The sequence below is a fragment of the Carcharodon carcharias genome, chromosome 18, assembly GCF_017639515.1.
Source record: "Carcharodon carcharias isolate sCarCar2 chromosome 18, sCarCar2.pri, whole genome shotgun sequence".
NCBI classification, from domain to species: Eukaryota; Metazoa; Chordata; class Chondrichthyes; order Lamniformes; family Lamnidae; genus Carcharodon; species Carcharodon carcharias.
Window position 1 is genome coordinate 42,531,930 of NC_054484.1, and position 18,123 is coordinate 42,550,052.

The 18,123-nt window shown below is 57.6% G+C and overlaps 1 protein-coding gene across 1 annotated transcript in view; it reads left to right on the forward strand.

Annotated features, from left to right (window-relative positions):
* Positions 1-18,123, forward strand: part of gsk3ba (glycogen synthase kinase 3 beta, genome duplicate a) — a 181,168-nt gene that overhangs the window by 102,642 nt on the left and 60,403 nt on the right. The window lies entirely within an intron of this gene.

An 18,123-nucleotide genomic window follows, 5' to 3' on the forward strand; every position in this document is an offset into this window, starting at 1 on the left:
CAACAAATACTGTAACTTGTACAATAGTAGCTACAGTTTTAACTTCAGATTTGTGATTGTATTGAATAGCTTTGGCTAGTTTGATACTTTGCCAGTGGTGCTGCAAGAGTTGCCATTGAATTGTAGAGCTGCTTTAAACAGTTGAACAGTTTAAACCTGTTTGCCTTGGGGGGCCAGATTTCACGTTTTTCTCAAAGGGTCAATGAGCAAATTTTGGAAAGATAAAGTTCGGTGCAACATTGCACATGAATTTAAAAACAGATGAGACCAAAAGACGTAGTAGATGAAGCAGGCCTTTCGACCCATTGAGTCTGCCCTGCCATTCAATGAGATCATGGCAGATCTGATAACACTGAACTCTACTTTCTTGCCTTTTCCCCATAACCCTTGATTCCCTTACTGATTAAAAATCTATCTATCTCCGCCTTGAATATACTTAATGACCCAGCGTCTACAGCTCTCTGTGGTCAAGAATTCCACAGATTAACTACCCTCTGAGAAAAGAAATTCCTCCTCATCTCGGTCTTAAATGGGCAACCCCTTACTCTGAGATTATGCCCTCTGGTCCTAGACTCTCCTTCGAGGGGAAACAACCTCTCAGCTTCTACCCTGTCAAGCCCCCTAAGAATCTCATGTTTCAATAAGATCGCTTCTCATTCTTCTAAACCCCAATGAGTACAGGCCCAACCTCTCCTCATAAGAAAATCCCTCCAAACCCAGGATCAACCTAGTGAACCTTCTCCGGACTGCCTCCAAAGCCAGTATACCTTTCCCTAGATAAAGGGACCAAAACTGTTCACGGTATTCTAGGTGTGGTCTAGTTTTAGCAAGACTTCCCTATTTTCATACTCCATTCCCTTTGAAATAAAGGCCAACATCCCAGATGCCTTCCCTATTACCTGCAGAACTGCTAGCTTTTTGTGATTCATGCACGAGGATCCCCAAATCCATCTGTGCTGCACTCTCCTGCAGTCTTTCTCCATTTAAATAATATTCAGTTTCTCTATTCCCTCTGCCAAAGTGCATAACCTCACATTTTCCCACATATATTCCAGCTGCCACATTTTCGCCCACTCACTTAACCTGTCTATCCCTCTGTAGAATCTTTGTGACATCCTCACTATTTGCCTTCCCATCTATTTTTGAGAGATCTGCAAACTTGGTGATAGTACATTCACTTCCCTCATTCAATTCATTAATGTTTACTGTAAATAATTGAGGGCCCAGCACTAAACCCTGTGGCCACTAGTTACAGGTTGCCATCTGGAAATCCCCCCCCCCCCCCCCCCACCTTATCCCAACTCTGTCTTCTATTAGTTAGCCAATCCTCCATCCATGCTAATATACTACTTCCAAGACCATGGGCTCTTATCTTAAGTAGCCTTATGTGTGGTACCATATTGAATGCCTTTTGGAAATCCAAATATATGACGTCTACTGGTTCCCCTGTACCTATCCTGTTAGTTACCTCCTCAAAGAATTCTGACAAATTTGTCAGGCACAATTTCCTCTTCATGAAGCCATACTGACTCTGCTTGATTAGATTAATTTTAAATGCTCTGCTATTACATCCTTTACAATAGACTCTAACATTTTCCCAGTGACAGATGTTAAGCTAACTGGCCTGTAGTTAACTCATTTTTTGCCTCCCTCCCTTTTTAAATAAGGGTGTTACTTTGACAATTTTCCAGTCTTCTGGGGCTTTTTCAGGATCTAAGGATTCTTCGAAGATTACTACCAGTGCATCCACTATCTCTGTAGCTACTTCCATTAATATCCTAGGATGCAACCCATCAGGTCCAGGGGACTTATCAGCCTTTAGACCCATTAGTTTCCCTGGTACTTTTTCTCTAGTGATAGTTATTGTATTTATTTCCTCCCCCTCTTTTGGCCCTTGATTATTTAGTATTGGAATGCTATTAGTGTCTTCTACCATGAAGACTGATGCAAAGTATTTATCCAACTCCTCTGCCGTTTCCTGGTTTCCCATTATTATTTCCCCAGCCTCATTCTGTAAGGGGACTATGTTCGCTTTGGTCTCTCTCTTCCTTTTTATGTATTTAAAGAAGCTCTAACTGTCCATTTTTATATTACTTGCTCGTTTACCCTCAAAGTTTATTTTCTTTTTTTTTTTGGCCATCTTTTGTTGGCTTTTAAACTTTCCCATTCCTCTGGCTTACCACTAATCTTTGCCCCTTTGTATGTCTTTTCTTTTAATCTTTTTACCATTTTACCATTTGACCCTATTTGTCCTTTTTTTTACATTTGTACACTCTCACTTCTTGTCACACTTTGGGCATCATTACCTAAATAGCTGCCCTGCAAGGCTGCCATATCCTTTTGCCTTGTAAGCCTACATATCCCATTTCCAGAATCAGCCCCCCCCCCCCCCCACCAGGCCACACAACCCTCATCTATTTAGTTTAAAGCCCCCTCTACAGCCTTAGTTATTCAGGACACTGGTCCTAGCACAGTTCAAGTAAAGCCTTTCCCACCGGAACAGCTCCCTTCTACCCCAGTACTGATGCCAGTGCCCCATGAACTGAAACCCGTTCCTCCCACAACAACCTTTGAGCCACGCATTTAATTCCTTGACTTTGCTTACCCTATGCCAGTTTGCCTGTGGCTCAGATGGTAATCCCAAGATTATTACCCTGGAAGTTCTGCTTTTTAATTAAGCTCCTAATTGTTCAAATTCTTTCAGCAGAACCTCCTTTTCTAGCCCTATCAATCTAACCCTATCAATGTCATTGGTACCAACGTGTACACGTATAATAGGGTGAGAATGTGTGCGTCTCCGGTTCACGCCCAGTCTCAGTGCTCAGGGTGTTAACTAACACACCCCCATCCCCTGTGAGAGTGGATGGGAGTGCTTGATGATGTGGGTGAGGGTGAAAGAGAGTCCTGAGCCTGGGAGTGCACCAGATTAGACACACTCTGTCCGCCCTCTCTCAGCCCCCACGACCCCCTCTCTCTCGTTCTCCCCCTCCCTCCCGCGCTCTCTCTCCCTTTCTTCCCCGGGCCCCTGCTCCCCCTCTGTCTCTCCCCCACGCACATCCTCCCTCCCTCTATCCCCACAAGCACTCTCCTCTTGCACCCTCCATCCTCTCCCCCTCTCATGCCATCCATCCTCTCTTGTGCTCTCTCTCTCTCGCGCTCTCTCTCTCGCGCTCTCTCTCTCTCGCGCTCTCTCTCTCTCGCGCTCTCTCTCGCGCTCTCTCTCTCTCGCGCTCTCTCTCTCTCGCGCTCGCTCTCTCTCGCGCTCGCTCTCTCTCGCGCTCGCTCTCTCTCGCGCTCGCTCTCTCTCGCGCTCGCTCTCTCTCGCGCTCGCTCTCTCTCGCGCTCGCTCTCTCTCGCGCTCGCTCTCTCTCGCGCTCGCTCTCTCTCGCGCTCGCTCTCTCTCGCGCTCGCTCTCTCTCGCGCTCGCTCTCTCTCGCGCTCGCTCTCTCTCGCGCTCGCTCTCCCTCGCGCGCGCTCTCCCTCGCGCGCGCTCTCCCTCTCGCGCGCTCTCCCTCTCGCGCGCTCTCCCTCTCGCGCGCTCTCCCTCTCGCGCGCTCTCCCTCTCGCGCGCTCTCCCTCTCGCGCGCTCTCCCTCTCGCGCGCTCTCCCTCTCGCGCGCTCTCCCTCTCGCGCGCTCTCCCTCTCGCGCGCTCTCCCTCTCGCGCGCTCTCCCTCTCGCGCGCTCTCCCTCTCGCGCGCTCTCCCTCTCGCGCGCTCTCCCTCTCGCGCGCTCTCCCTCTCGCGCGCTCTCCCTCTCGCGCGCTCTCCCTCTCGCGCGCTCTCCCTCTCGCGCGCTCTCCCTCTCGCGCGCTCTCCCTCTCGCGCGCTCTCCCTCTCGCGCTCTCTCCCTCTCGCGCTCTCTCCCTCTCGCGCTCTCTCCCTCTCGCGCGCTCTCCCTCTCGCGCGCTCTCCCTCTCGCGCGCTCTCCCTCTCGCGCGCTCTCCCTCTCGCGCGCTCTCCCTCTCGCGCTCTCTCTCTCCCTCTCGCGCTCTCTCTCTCTCTCTCTCGCGCTCTCTCTCTCTCTCTCGCGCTCTCTCTCTCTCTCTCGCGCTCTCTCTCTCTCTCTCGCGCTCTCTCTCTCTCTCTCGCGCTCTCTCTCTCTCTCTCGCGCTCTCTCTCTCTCTCTCGCGCTCTCTCTCTCTCTCGCGCTCTCTCTCTCTCTCGCGCTCTCTCTCTCGCGCTCTCTCTCTCGCGCTCTCTCTCTCGCGCTCTCTCTCTCGCGCTCTCTCTCTCGCGCTCTCTCTCTCGCGCTCTCTCTCTCGCGCTCTCTCTCTCGCGCTCTCTCTCTCGCGCTCTCTCTCTCGCGCTCTCTCTCTCGCGCTCTCTCTCTCGCGCTCTCTCTCTCGCGCTCTCTCTCTCGCGCTCTCTCTCTCGCGCTCTCTCTCTCGCGCTCTCTCTCTCGCGCTCTCTCTCTCTCGCGCGCTCTCTCTCTCTCGCGCGCTCTCTCTCTCTCGCGCGCTCTCTCTCTCTCGCGCGCTCTCTCTCTCTCGCGCGCTCTCTCTCTAGCGCGCCCTCTCTCTCTCGCGCGCCCTCTCTCTCTCTAGCGCGCCCTCTCTCTCTCGCGCGCGCCCTCTCTCTCTCGCGCGCGCCCTCTCTCTCTCGCGCGCGCCCTCTCTCTCTCGCGCGCGCCCTCTCTCTCTCGCGCGCGCCCTCTCTCTCTCGCGCGCGCCCTCTCTCTCTCGCGCGCGCCCTCTCTCTCTCGCGCGCGCCCTCTCTCTCTCGCGCGCGCCCTCTCTCTCTCTCGCGCGCCCTCTCTCTCTCTCGCGCGCCCTCTCTCTCTCTCGCGCGCCCTCTCTCTCTCTCGCGCGCCCTCTCTCTCTCTCGCGCGCCCTCTCTCTCTCTCGCGCGCCCTCTCTCTCTCTCTCGCTCGCCCTCTCTCTCTCTCTCGCTCGCCCTCTCTCTCTCTCTCGCTCGCCCTCTCTCTCTCTCTCGCTCGCCCTCTCTCTCTCTCTCGCTCGCCCTCTCTCTCTCTCTCGCTCGCCCTCTCTCTCTCTCTCGCTCGCCCTCTCTCTCTCTCTCGCTCGCCCTCTCTCTCTCTCTCGCTCGCCCTCTCTCTCTCTCTCGCTCGCCCTCTCTCTCTCTCTCGCTCGCCCTCTCTCTCTCTCTCGCTCGCCCTCTCTCTCTCTCTCGCTCGCCCTCGTCTCTCTCTCTCGCTCGCCCTCTCTCTCTCTCTCGCTCGCCCTCTCTCTCGCTCGCCCTCTCTCTCGCTCGCCCTCTCTCTCGCTCGCCCTCTCTCTCGCTCGCCCTCTCTCTCGCTCGCCCTCTCTCTCGCTCGCCCTCTCTCTCGCTCGCCCTCTCTCTCGCTCGCCCTCTCTCTCGCTCGCCCTCTCTCTCATTCACCCTCTCTCTCGCTCGCCCTCTCTCTCATTCGCCCTCTCTCTCGCTCGCCCTCTCTCTCGCTCGCCCTCTTTCTCGTTCGACCTCTCTCTCGCTCGCCCTCTCTCTCTCCCTCACCCACTCTCTCGCTCGCCCTCTCTCTCGCTCGCCCTCTCTCTCGCTCGCCCTCTCTCTCGCTCGCCCTCTCTCTCGCTCGCCCTCTCTCTCGCTCGCCCTCTCTCTCTCTCTCGCCCTCTCTCTCTCTCTCGCCCTCTCTCTCTCTCTCGCCCTCTCTCTCTCTCTCGCCCTCTCTCTCTCTCTCGCCCTCTCTCTCTCTCTCGCCCTCTCTCTCTCTCTCGCCCTCTCTCTCTCTCTCGCCCTCTCTCGCGCGCCCTCTCTCTCTCTCGCGCGCCCTCTCTCTCTCGCGCGCGCCCTCTCTCTCTCGCGCGCGCCCTCTCTCTCTCGCGCGCGCCCTCTCTCTCTCGCGCGCGCCCTCTCTCTCTCGCGCGCGCCCTCTCTCTCTCGCGCGCGCCCTCTCTCTCTCGCGCGCGCCCTCTCTCTCTCGCGCGCGCCCTCTCTCTCTCGCGCGCGCCCTCTCTCTCTCGCGCGCGCCCTCTCTCTCTCGCGCGCGCCCTCTCTCTCTCTCGCGCGCGCCCTCTCTCTCTCTCGCGCGCCCTCTCTCTCTCTCGCGCGCCCTCTCTCTCTCTCGCGCGCCCTCTCTCTCTCTCGCGCGCCCTCTCTCTCTCTCGCGCGCCCTCTCTCTCTCTCGCGCGCCCTCTCTCTCTCTCGCGCGCCCTCTCTCTCTCTCGCGCGCCCTCTCTCTCTCGCGCGCCCTCTCTCTCTCTCGCGCGCCCTCTCTCTCTCTCGCGCGCCCTCTCTCTCTCTCGCGCGCCCTCTCTCTCTCTCGCGCGCCCTCTCTCTCTCTCGCGCGCCCTCTCTCTCTCTCGCTCGCCCTCTCTCTCTCGCTCGCCCTCTCTCTCGCTCGCGCTCTCTCTCTCGCGCTCTCTCTCTCTCGCGCTCTCTCTCTCTCGCGCTCTCTCTCTCTCGCGCTCTCTCTCTCTCGCGCTCTCTCTCTCGCGCTCTCTCTCGCGCGCTCTCTCTCTCGCGCTCTCTCTCTCTCTCGCGCGCTCTCTCTCTCTCTCGCGCGCTCTCTCTCGCGCGCTCTCTCTCGCGCGCTCTCTCTCGCGCGCTCTCTCTCTCGCGCTCTCTCTCTCGCGCTCTCTCTCTCGCGCGCTCTCTCTCTCGCGCTCTCTCTCTCGCGCTCTCTCTCTCGCGCTCTCTCTCTCGCGCTCTCTCTCTCGCCCTCTCTCTCTCGCCCTCTCTCTCTCGCGCTCTCTCTCTCGCCCTCTCTCTCTCGCGCGCGCCCTCTCTCTCTCGCGCGCGCCCTCTCTCTCTCGCGCGCGCCCTCTCTCTCTCGCGCGCGCCCTCTCTCTCTCGCGCGCGCCCTCTCTCTCTCGCGCGCGCCCTCTCTCTCTCGCGCGCGCCCCTCTCTCTCTCGCGCGCGCCCTCTCTCTCTCGCGCGCGCCCTCTCTCTCTCTCGCGCGCGCCCTCTCTCTCTCTCGCGCGCGCCCTCTCTCTCTCTCGCGCGCGCCCTCTCTCTCTCTCGCGCGCCCTCTCTCTCTCTCGCGCGCCCTCTCTCTCTCTCGCGCGCCCTCTCTCTCTCTCTCGCGCGCCCTCTCTCTCTCTCGCGCGCCCTCTCTCTCTCTCGCGCGCCCTCTCTCTCTCTCGCGCGCCCTCTCTCTCTCTCGCGCGCCCTCTCTCTCTCTCTCGCGCGCCCTCTCTCTCTCTCGCGCGCCCTCTCTCTCTCTCGCTCGCCCTCTCTCTCTCTCTCGCTCGCCCTCTCTCTCTCTCTCGCTCGCCCTCTCTCTCTCTCGCCCTCTCTCTCTCTCGCCCTCTCTCTCGCACGCCCTCTCTCTCGCACGCCCTCTCTCTCGCACGCCCTCTCTCTCGCACGCCCTCTCTCTCTCTCTCGCCCTCTCTCTCTCTCTCTCGCCCCTCCTCTCTCTCTCTCGCCCCTCTCTCTCTCTCTCACGCCCTCTCTCTCTCTCTCGCCCTCTCTCTCTCTCACGCCCTCTCTCTCTCTCTCGCCCTCTCTCTCTCTCTCGCCCTCTCTCTCTCTCTCGCCCTCTCTCTCTCTCTCTCGCCCCTCTCTCTCTCTCTCGCCTCTCTCCTCTCTCGCGCGCCCTCTCTCTCTCTCGGCGGCCCTCTCTCTCTCGCGCGCGCCCTCTCTCTCTCGCGCGCGCGCCCTCTCTCTCGCGCGCGCGCCCTCTCTCTCGCGCGCGCGCCCTCTCTCTCGCGCGCGCGCCCTCTCTCTCTCGCGCGCGCCCTCCTCTCTCTCGCGCGCCGCCTCTCTCGGCCTCTCTCTCTGCGCGCGCGCCCTCTCTCTCTCGCGCGCGCCCTCTCTCTCTCCGCGCGCGCCCTCTCTCTCTCGCGCGCGCCCTCTCTCTCTCGCGCGCGCCCTCTCTCTCTCTCGCGCGCGCCCCTCTCTCTCTCGCGCGCGCCCTCTCTCTCCTCGCGCGCTGCCCCTCTCTCTCTCGCGCGCGCCCTCTCTCTCTCTCGCGCGCGCGCCCTCTCTCTCTCCGCGGCGCGCCCTCTCTCTCGCGCGCGCGCCCTCTCTCTCGCGCGCGCGCCCTCTCTCTCGCGCGCGCGCGCCCTCTCTCTCGCGCGCGCGCCCTCTCTCTCGCGCGCGCGCCCTCTCTCTCTCGCGCGCGCCCTCTCTCTCTCGCGCGCGCCCTCTCTCTCTCTCTCTCTCGCGTGCCCTCTGTCTCTCTCTCGCGCACCCTCTGTCTCTCTCTCGCGCGCTCCCTCTCTCTCTCTCGCGCGCCCTCTGACTCTCGCACACTCCCTCTCTCTCTCTCGCGCGCCCTCTGTCTCTCTCTCGCGCGCCCTCTGTCTCTCTCTCGCGCGCCCCTCTCTCTCTCTCGCGCGCCCTCTGTCTCTCTCTCGCGCGCCCTCTCTCTCTCTCTTGCGCGCCCTCTCTCTCTCTCTCGCGCGCCCTCTCTCTCTCTCTCGCGCGCCCTCTCTCTCTCTCTCGCGCGCCCTCTCTCTCTCTCTCGCGCGCCCTCTCTCTCTCTCTCGCGCGCCCTCTCTCTCTCTCTCGCGCGCCCTCTCTCTCTCTCTCGCGCGCCCTCTCTCTCTCTCGCGCGCCCTCTCTCTCTCTCTCGCGCGCCCTCTCTCTCTCTCTCGCGCGCCCTCTCTCTCTCTCTCGCGCGCCCTCTCTCTCTCTCTCGCGCGCCCTCTCTCTCTCTCTCGCGCGCCCTCTCTCTCTCTCTCGCGCGCCCTCTCTCTCTCTCTCGCGCGCCCTCTCTCTCTCTCTCGCGCGCCCTCTCTCTCTCTCGCGCGCGCCCTCTCTCTCTCTCGCGCGCGCCCTCTCTCTCTCTCGCGCGCCCTCTCTCTCTCTCGCGCGCGCCCTCTCTCTCTCTCGCGCGCGCCCTCTCTCTCTCTCGCGCGCCCCTCTCTCTCTCTCGCGCGCGCCCTCTCTCTCTCTCGCGCGCGCCCTCTCTCTCTCTCGCGCGCGCCCTCTCTCTCTCTCGCGCGCGCCCTCTCTCTCTCTCGCGCGCGCCCTCTCTCTCTCTCGCGCGCGCCCTCTCTCTCTCTCGCGCGCGCCCTCTCTCTCGCGCGCGCGCGCCCTCTCTCTCTCTCGCGCGCGCGCCCTCTCTCTCTCTCTCTCGCGTGCCCTCTGTCTCTCTCTCGCGCGCCCTCTGTCTCTCTCTCGCGCGCTCCCTCTCTCTCTCTCGCGCGCCCTCTGACTCTCGCTCGCTCCCTCTCTCTCTCTCGCGCGCCCTCTGTCTCTCTCGCGCGCTCCCTCTCTCTCTCTCGCGCGCGCCCTCTCTCTCTCTCGCGCGCGCCCTCTCTCTCTCTCGCGCGCTCTCCCTCTCTCTCTCTCGCGCGCGCCCTCTCTCTCTCTCGCGCGCGCCCTCTCTCTCTCTCGCGCGCGCCCTCTCTCTCTCTCGCGCGCGCCCTCTCTCACGCGCGCCCTCTCTCTCTCTCGCGCGCGCCCTCTCTCTCTCTCGCGCGCGCCCTCTCTCTCTCTCGCGCGCGCCCTCTCTCTCTCTCGCGCGCGCCCTCTCTCTCTCTCGCGCGCGCCCTCTCTCTCTCTCGCGCGCGCCCCTCTCTCTCTCTCGCGCGCGCCCTCTCTCTCTCTCGCGCGCGCCCTCTCTCTCTCTCGCGCGCGCCCTCTCTCTCTCTCGCGCGCGCCCCTCTCTCTCTCTCGCGCGCGCCCCTCTCTCTCTCTCGCGCGCGCCCTCTCTCTCTCTCGCGCGCGCCCTCTCTCTCTCTCGCGCGCGCCCTCTCTCTCTCTCGCGCGCGCCCTCTCTCTCTCTCGCGCGCGCCCCTCTCTCTCTCTCGCGCGCGCCCCTCTCTCTCTCTCGCGCGCGCCCCTCTCTCTCTCTCGCGCGCGCCCTCTCTCTCTCTCGCGCGCGCCCTCTCTCTCTCTCGCGCGCGCCCCTCTCTCTCTCTCGCGCGCGCCCCTCTCTCTCTCTCGCGCGCGCCCTCTCTCTCTCTCGCGCGCGCCCCTCTCTCTCTCTCTCGCGCGCGCCCTCTCTCTCTCTCGCGCGCGCCCTCTCTCTCTCTCTCGCGCGCGCCCTCTCTCTCTCTCGCGCGCGCCCTCTCTCTCTCTCGCGCGCGCCCTCTCTCTCTCTCGCGCGCGCCCTCTCTCTCTCTCGCGCGCGCCCTCTCTCTCTCTCGCGCGCGCCCTCTCTCTCTCTCGCGCGCGCCCTCTCTCTCTCTCGCGCGCGCCCTCTCTCTCTCTCGCGCGCGCCCTCTCTCTCTCTCGCGCGCGCCCTCTCTCTCTCTCTCGCGCGCGCCCTCTCTCTCTCTCGCGCGCGCCCCTCTCTCTCTCTCGCGCGCGCCCCTCTCTCTCTCTCTCGCGCGCCCTCTCTCTCTCTCGCGCGCGCCCTCTCTCTCTCTCGCGCGCGCCCTCTCTCTCTCTCTCGCGCGCCCCTCTCTCTCTCTCTCGCGCGCCCTCTCTCTCTCTCGCGCGCGCCCTCTCTCTCTCTCGCGCGCGCCCTCTCTCTCTCTCGCGCGCGCCCTCTCTCTCTCTCGCGCGCGCCCCTCTCTCTCTCTCGCGCGCGCCCTCTCTCTCTCTCGCGCGCGCCCTCTCTCTCTCTCTCGCGCGCGCCCTCTCTCTCTCTCGCGCGCGCCCTCTCTCTCTCTCGCGCGCGCCCTCTCTCTCTCTCGCGCGCGCCCTCTCTCTCTCTCGCGCGCGCCCTCTCTCTCTCTCGCGCGCGCCCTCTCTCTCTCTCGCGCGCGCCCTCTCTCTCTCTCGCGCGCGCCCCTCTCTCTCTCTCGCGCGCGCCCTCTCTCTCTCTCGCGCGCGCCCTCTCTCTCTCTCTCGCGCGCCCTCTCTCTCTCTCGCGCGCGCCCTCTCTCTCTCTCGCGCGCGCCCTCTCTCTCTCTCTCGCGCGCCCTCTCTCTGTCTCGCGCGCGCCCTCTCTCTCTCTCGCGCGCGCCCTCTCTCTCTCTCGCGCGCGCCCTCTCTCTCTCTCGCGCGCGCCCTCTCTCTCTCTCGCGCGCGCCCTCTCTCTCTCTCGCGCGCGCCCCTCTCTCTCTCTCGCGCGCGCCCTCTCTCTCTCTCTCGCGCGCCCTCTCTCTCTCTCGCGCGCGCCCTCTCTCTCTCTCTCGCGCGCGCCCTCTCTCTCTCTCGCGCGCGCCCTCTCTCTCTCTCGCGCGCGCCCTCTCTCTCTCTCTCGCGCGCCCTCTCTCTCTCTCTCGCGCGCCCTCTCTCTCTCTCTCGCGCGCCCTCTCTCTCTCTCTCGCGCGCCCTCTCTCTCTCTCTCGCGCGCCCTCTCTCTCTCTCTCGCGCGCCCCTCTCTCTCTCTCGCGCGCGCCCTCTCTCTCTCTCGCGCGCGCCCTCTCTCTCTCTCGCGCGCGCCCTCTCTCTCTCTCGCGCGCGCCCTCTCTCTCTCTCGCGCGCGCCCTCTCTCTCTCTCGCGCGCGCCCTCTCTCTCTCTCGCGCGCGCCCTCTCTCTCTCTCGCGCGCGCCCTCTCTCTCTCTCGCGCGCGCCCTCTCTCTCTCTCGCGCGCGCCCTCTCTCTCTCTCGCGCGCGCCCTCTCTCTCTCTCGCGCGCGCCCTCTCTCTCTCTCGCGCGCGCCCTCTCTCTCTCTCGCGCGCGCCCTCTCTCTCTCTCTCGCGCGCCCTCTCTCTCTCTCTCGCGCGCCCTCTCTCTCTCTCTCGCGCGCCCCTCTCTCTCTCTCTCGCGCGCCCTCTCTCTCTCTCTCGCGCGCCCTCTCTCTCTCTCTCGCGCGCCCTCTCTCTCTCTCTCGCGCGCCCTCTCTCTCTCTCTCGCGCGCCCTCTCTCTCTCTCTCGCGCGCCCTCTCTCTCTCTCTCGCGCGCCCTCTCTCTCTCTCTCGCGCGCCCTCTCTCTCTCTCTCGCGCGCCCTCTCTCTCTCTCTCGCGCGCCCTCTCTCTCTCTCTCGCGCGCCCTCTCTCTCTCTCTCACGCGCCCTCTCTCTCTCTCTCGCGCGCCCTCTCTCTCTCTCTCGCGCGCCCTCTCTCTCTCTCTCGCGCGCCCTCTCTCTCTCTCTCACGCGCCCTCTCTCTCTCTCTCGCGCGCCCTCTCTCTCTCTCTCGCGCGCCCTCTCTCTCTCTCTCGCGCCCTCTCTCTCTCTCTCGCGCGCCCTCTCTCTCTCTCTCTCGCGCCCTCTCTCTCTCTCTCGCTCGCCCTCTCTCTCTCTCTCTCGCCCTCTCTCTCTCTCTCTCTCGCCCTCTCTCTCTCTCTCTCTCGCCCTCTCTCTCTCTCTCTCTCGCCCTCTCTCTCTCTCTCTCTCGCCCTCTCTCTCTCTCTCTCTCGCCCTCTCTCTCTCTCTCTCTCTCACTCTCTCTCTCTCTCTCTCGCTCTCTCTCTCTCTCTCTCGCCCTCTCTCTCTCTCTCTCTCGCCCTCTCTCTCTCTCGCCCTCTCTCTCTCTCTCTCGCCCTCTCTCTCTCTCTCTCGCCCTCTCTCTCTCTCGCCCTCTCTCTCTCTCGCCCTCTCTCTCTCTCGCCCTCTCTCTCTCTCGCCCTCTCTCTCTCTCGCCCTCTCTCTCTCTCGCCCTCTCTCTCTCGCTCTCTCTCTCGCGCGCGCTCTCTCTCTCTCGCCCTCTCTCTCTCTCTCTCTCGCCCTCTCTCTCTCTCTCTCTCGCCCTCTCTCTCTCTCTCTCTCGCCCTCTCTCTCTCTCTCGCCCTCTCTCTCTCTCTCGCCCTCTCTCTCTCTCGCCCTCTCTCTCTCTCTCTCGCCCTCTCTCTCTCTCTCTCGCCCTCTCTCTCTCTCGCCCTCTCTCTCTCTCGCCCTCTCTCTCTCTCGCCCCTCTCTCTCTCTCGCCCTCTCTCTCTCTCGCCCTCTCTCTCTCTCGCCCTCTCTCTCTCTCGCCCTCTCTCTCTCGCTCTCTCTCTCGCGCGCGCTCTCTCTCTCTCTCTCTCGCGCGCGCTCTCTCTCTCGCGCGCGCTCTCTCTCTCGCGCGCGCTCTCTCTCTCGCGCGCGCTCTCTCTCTCGCGCGCGCTCTCTCTCTCTCGCGCGCGCGCGCTCTCTCTCTCTCTCTCTCTCGCGCGCGCGCGCTCTCTCTCTCTCTCGCGCGCGCGCGCTCTCTCTCGCGCGCGCTCTCTCTCTCTCCGCGCGCGCGCTCTCTCTCTCTCCGCGCGCGCGCTCTCTCTCTCTCCGCGCGCGCGCTCTCTCTCTCTCTCCGCGCGCGCGCTCTCTCTCTCTCTCCGCGCGCGCGCTCTCTCTCTCTCCGCGCGCGCGCTCTCTCTCTCTCCGCGCGCGCGCTCTCTCTCTCTCCGCGCGCGCGCTCTCTCTCTCTCCTCGCGCCCTCTCTCTCTCTCTCTCGCGCCCTCTGTCTCTCTCTGGCGCCCCCCCCCCTCTCTCTCTCTCTGGCGCCGCCCCCCCCCCTCTCTCTCTCTGGTGCCCCCTCTCTCTCTCTCTCGCGTGTGCCCTACCCCTGCCCCAGTCACCAGTCGGATGCTTTTGGGCCCTGTTTCTGCCTCGTGCTCCACTCTGGAAGTCTGAGCCCCTGTTCCTGGCATCACTGCTGCTGGGCACCCCCTCCAATGAAAATAAAAATTGAGGCCTCCTGAGGTCTGGGCGTCCGTACCACACCCACACTGGCACATAAGCCCTGAGCATTGACCCAGTCAAAATAGATGATGACATGGAGGGGGAAAGTATACAGGTCTTTGGTTCCTTGAGGCCCCCTTAGCTCTGGGACTGCTGAGGTCGAGCTCCCCCTGCCAGCTCTGAGCACCTGCCAGCAGCAGCCATCCCCACCCAGCTCTGAGCACCCACCAGTCTCCCCCGGCTCCAAACATCCACCAATGCCCACAGCTTCACACACGCACACATTTTCTACATCCTTTGTCTTTTATCCCCACACCAGCCCCAAACACCCAATATCCCCCACCAGCCTTGAGCAGCCAACCCCCGCCCACCTCTGAGCACCCAATGCAGCCATTCCCCAGCTCACCTGCCCCAAGCACGCGTTTCAGGTACCCTGACCAAATTGAAATTGAGGCTGCCCAATGATGTGACACGTCCAATCATAGGCTGGTTTCACCCTCCATAGGCTCAATGGTGAGCCTTTCAACAGCCAATCAGTAGCCAATGCATGAAGAAACCAGCCTGTGATTGGATGAGCACACTTTGAGCATTCTTAAAAATTCTGTCCAGGAAGTTTTAGAGACTTAGACGGTTGACTCCAAGAACATGTTGGACTGGATGAACATGCCTTGGGAGCCCATACCTTGGGCAAGCCTGGTATAAACAGTTGAATTTTCTTGAATAATATATCTAAAATTATAGTTTACATTTCTCAAAACGAGATGGCTGGGGTGAAGAAAGGAGGGAAAGGGTCAAGGTGAAATTGAGGAACGTGTACATTGTTTGGGTGGGAATAAAAGACAAAAGATGTAGAAAATGTGGGAATTTTTTTGTCTCCAGCTTAAAGGTTTCTTAAAATCTCATTTGTTGCTAACTGAAGTATTACTGTGGTGGACCCTAACTTTCTGTAAATCTTTTAGTTTTGGAATTCTCTTCTGAACATTTTCGTTATGTGCCTATGCAACAATGACAACTTCATTTATACAGTGCCTTTCATGTGGTTAAAATGTCTGTGTCTCACATGAGCATGTTGGGATGGAATTTGACACGAGCCACATCAACGTAAAGATAGAAATTTATAGATGGTGAGAGTGGTAGTGTGACGGAGATTCAGGGAGGGAATTCCAGAGCTTGGGGCATGGGCAGCTGAAGACACAGCTGCTAATGGTGAAGTGATGAAAATCAGGAATGCACACGAAGCCAGAACTGGATTAACATTGAACCCCACAACCCTCTGAGATCTTTAGGTGGTTACAGAGGTAGGGAGAGTGAGGCCATGGAGGGATTTCAACACAAGAATGAAACCCTTAAAGTCAGGCAATTTTTGATTATGCAGGATATTTGAAATTCTGACAGTGGAAATTTTCAGTAATACAAAATTTAATTGAGTAACTATTCTCTCCGATAAGCTGAAAGAGAAGTGTTCATTACAGAGACTTCTTTTATTTTCCTACCCTATTTAATATTTCTGTGGTTTTAAAATTGTACTGCATTGCAGCTATTTATCTGTCACATTTACATGTACAGATTGCTTCGAATTCTGACTGTAAAATGATGGAAAATTTTTAAATAAATGGAAATGATGGTTTATATTGTCAAAAGTGTGCACAAATATTTAAATAAAATTATCCAACTTAATCCGGTCATTTTTTTTCATTCACCACTCAATTTAGTAAATCCTCCTCCTTCCCTGTCCCATGAGGTAACACAGTTTTCTTAACGTTTGTGTAGCAGCTAAAGCAAAATTATATTTGTCATTTTAACAATCTGCATGTAGACTTTCCCAGATGGTGGAGAGCTCTGAACTGAACGTATATGTTCGGAAGAAAATGTTGTGTCTGTGCTATATATATACTGGCCATTTACCTTGGTTGCCAGTTCTCTGTCTACAGTGGGTTATTGAAGTTTCACTTGATAAGGATTCTAACCAAGACCGGTATATTCTCTCCCCCCACTCCATGTTATATAAACAACATAGATGACTATGTGGGGGGTAGGATTTGTAAGTTTGCAGATGACACAAAGATTGGCCGGGTGGTTAACAGTGAGGTCTTGGGCCAAAGGAAGATATAGATGGGATGGTCAAATGGGCAGATAAGTGGCAGGTGGAATTTAACCCTGAAAAGTGTGAGGTGATACACTTTGGAAGGAGTAATTTGACAAGGAAGTATTCAATGAACGGCATGACACTAGAAAGTTCTGAGGAACAAAGGGACCTTGGCCATAGATCTCTGAAGGCAGAGGGTCGTGTTAGTGGGGTGGTGAATAAGGCATATGGGACACTTGCCTTTATCAATTGAGGCATAGAATACAAAAGTAGGGAGGTCATGTTAGAGTTATATAGAACCTTGGTGAGGCCAAAGCTGGAGTACTGTGTGCAGTTCTGGTTGCCACATTATAGGAAGGATGTGATTGCACTGGAAGGGGTGCAGAGGAGATTTACCAGGATGTTGCCTGGGATGGAACATTTAAGTTATGAAGAGAGGTTGGATAGACTTGGGTTGTTTTCGTTGGAGCAGCGAAGACTGAGGGGCGACCTGATCGAGGTGTACAAGATTATGAGGGGCATGGACAGGGTGAATAGGGAGTAGCTGTTCCCCTTAGTTGAAGGGTCAGTCACAAGGGGGCATAAGTTCAAGGTGAGGGGCAGGAGGTTTAGAGGGGATGTGAGGAAACACTTTTTTACCCAGAGGGTGGTGACGGTCTGGAATGCACTGCCTGGGAGGGTGGTGGAGCTGTGTTGCCTCACATTCTTTAAAAAGTACCTGGATGAGCACTTGGCGCGTCATAACATTCAAGGTTATGGGCCAAGTGCTGGTAAATGGGATTAGGTAGGTAGGTCAAGTGTTTCTCATGTGTCAGTTCAGACTCGATGGGCCGAAGGGCCTCTTCTGCTCTGTGATTCTGTTATCACCTATTTCAACTTATATTGAATGCTTAAACAAACTTAATAAGCTGTAAAAATGTAAATTTTAAACCTAATGCATAGAATTAAATGTCCACATATTCAAAAAGTGTAACAATCCAGTAAAAAGCAACATTTGAATGAAGAAATTTGTAAGATTCCAGAACTGCTCAAAAGCACTAAATCTTTTCATTTCTTTCTCAAGAAAACCCTAAAGGTTTAAGTTACACAATGACTTGCTGTCATTCATATTTCTGCCACATATTCTGGGCATAAAATTACATTTAGCTCTTAATATCATTTTAACATTTATCACCTCATTTTGAACCTTGGGTTCTTACTGTTAAACATTATTGGTTCTCAATAGCACCACCAACAGGAATTTGATGTTTCAATACTTGAGAGGAAATGAATCATTCACCATTCTTAAAACTTTAGCTTGTCTAGTTCTTGGGCTGAACCAGGCGGAGGTTTAGGGGGGATGTGAGGAAAACCTTTTATACCCAGAGGGTGGTAATGGTCTGGAATGCACTGCCTGGGAGGGTGGTGGAGCTGTGTTGCCTCACATCCTTTTAAAAAGTACCTGGATGAGCACTTGGCACATCATAACATTCAAGGCATCTTATTTGACCCGAAGCCAAGCTTCCAACTCCATACCTTATGTGTTTTTAACATCAGCCTTGCTTCAGCTCATCCATGCCTTTGGAATAGTCAACTCTGAAGATAACAGTGCACCACTGATCAGCCTTTCAACTTGCAGCCTCCATTGACTTATGCTCATGCAAAACTCTGCTGTTTGTACCCTACCTTGTACCAAGTACTATTCACCCATTTTCAGTGGCTGAGGTTCATTTGGGTATGCCTCAATTTTAAAATTCTCACTTGTTTTGAAATTCCTTACGACCTCCCCTCCCCCTATCTCTGTAACCTCCTGCAACCCCTGAGAACTCTTCATCCAACCCTGTCCTCATACTTCCCCACTTGCTTCATCTGGAGATTGGCTCCCATCTTGGCTTGAAGCTCTGGAATTCCCCATCACCCCCCACCCTCCCTTACTCCCCACTTCACAACCAATCTAACTTTCTTGCTTTAAGATACTGCTTAAAACGTACCTCTTTGACCATTGTTTAGTCGTTTGTACTAACATAGTTCTCTGTAGCATAAGCATTTTACTGCGTTAAAGATTCCAGTTGATTTTGAAATTAATTTATAGAATTAAGCATAAAGTTGACAGTTTTCAACCACTAATTCTGTTGCAAAGTATTTGGCACATCACTTTTTTAGCTTTAAAACAAGTATTGTATTAACCTGTATTTGTTTTACACAATCTGGTTCCCGCCTCACCTTGCTTCAACTCCACTGCACTGAACTCCATGCAACTTGTATTATGCTGTAAGGCACTTAGGTTTCAATTTGGTTTTAAACTGTAGCTTTGCTTTGGGATTTACAACATCTTCCTGGAAACAAATAAGTTTTTCGGAAGGAATTCAGTTTGTAGACTACTGCATTCCAGTTTCGTGTCAGGCAAAACACAACCCTGTTTCTTTTCCTCATCTTTCGTTTATTGCAAGGAAGTGTCTCTTACCATTCTTTGTAAATAACATTTTTTGTTGACTTGATTAGTCTTATGTTTTGGAAGCAGTGACCTTGTTCAGAAGACTATTTACGTGTAGGATTTTAAATGAGTATCTGTGGGACACCCAACTATGCAGTATGCCATAACTGAGCACAAACTTGTGCTCATTGCCACTCACGCATATTCTTCCAGATGGCATTTGTGGAGAGTGAATAAGGGCATGAATCTTATGGAGGATTTTTTATACCACGTTATTGT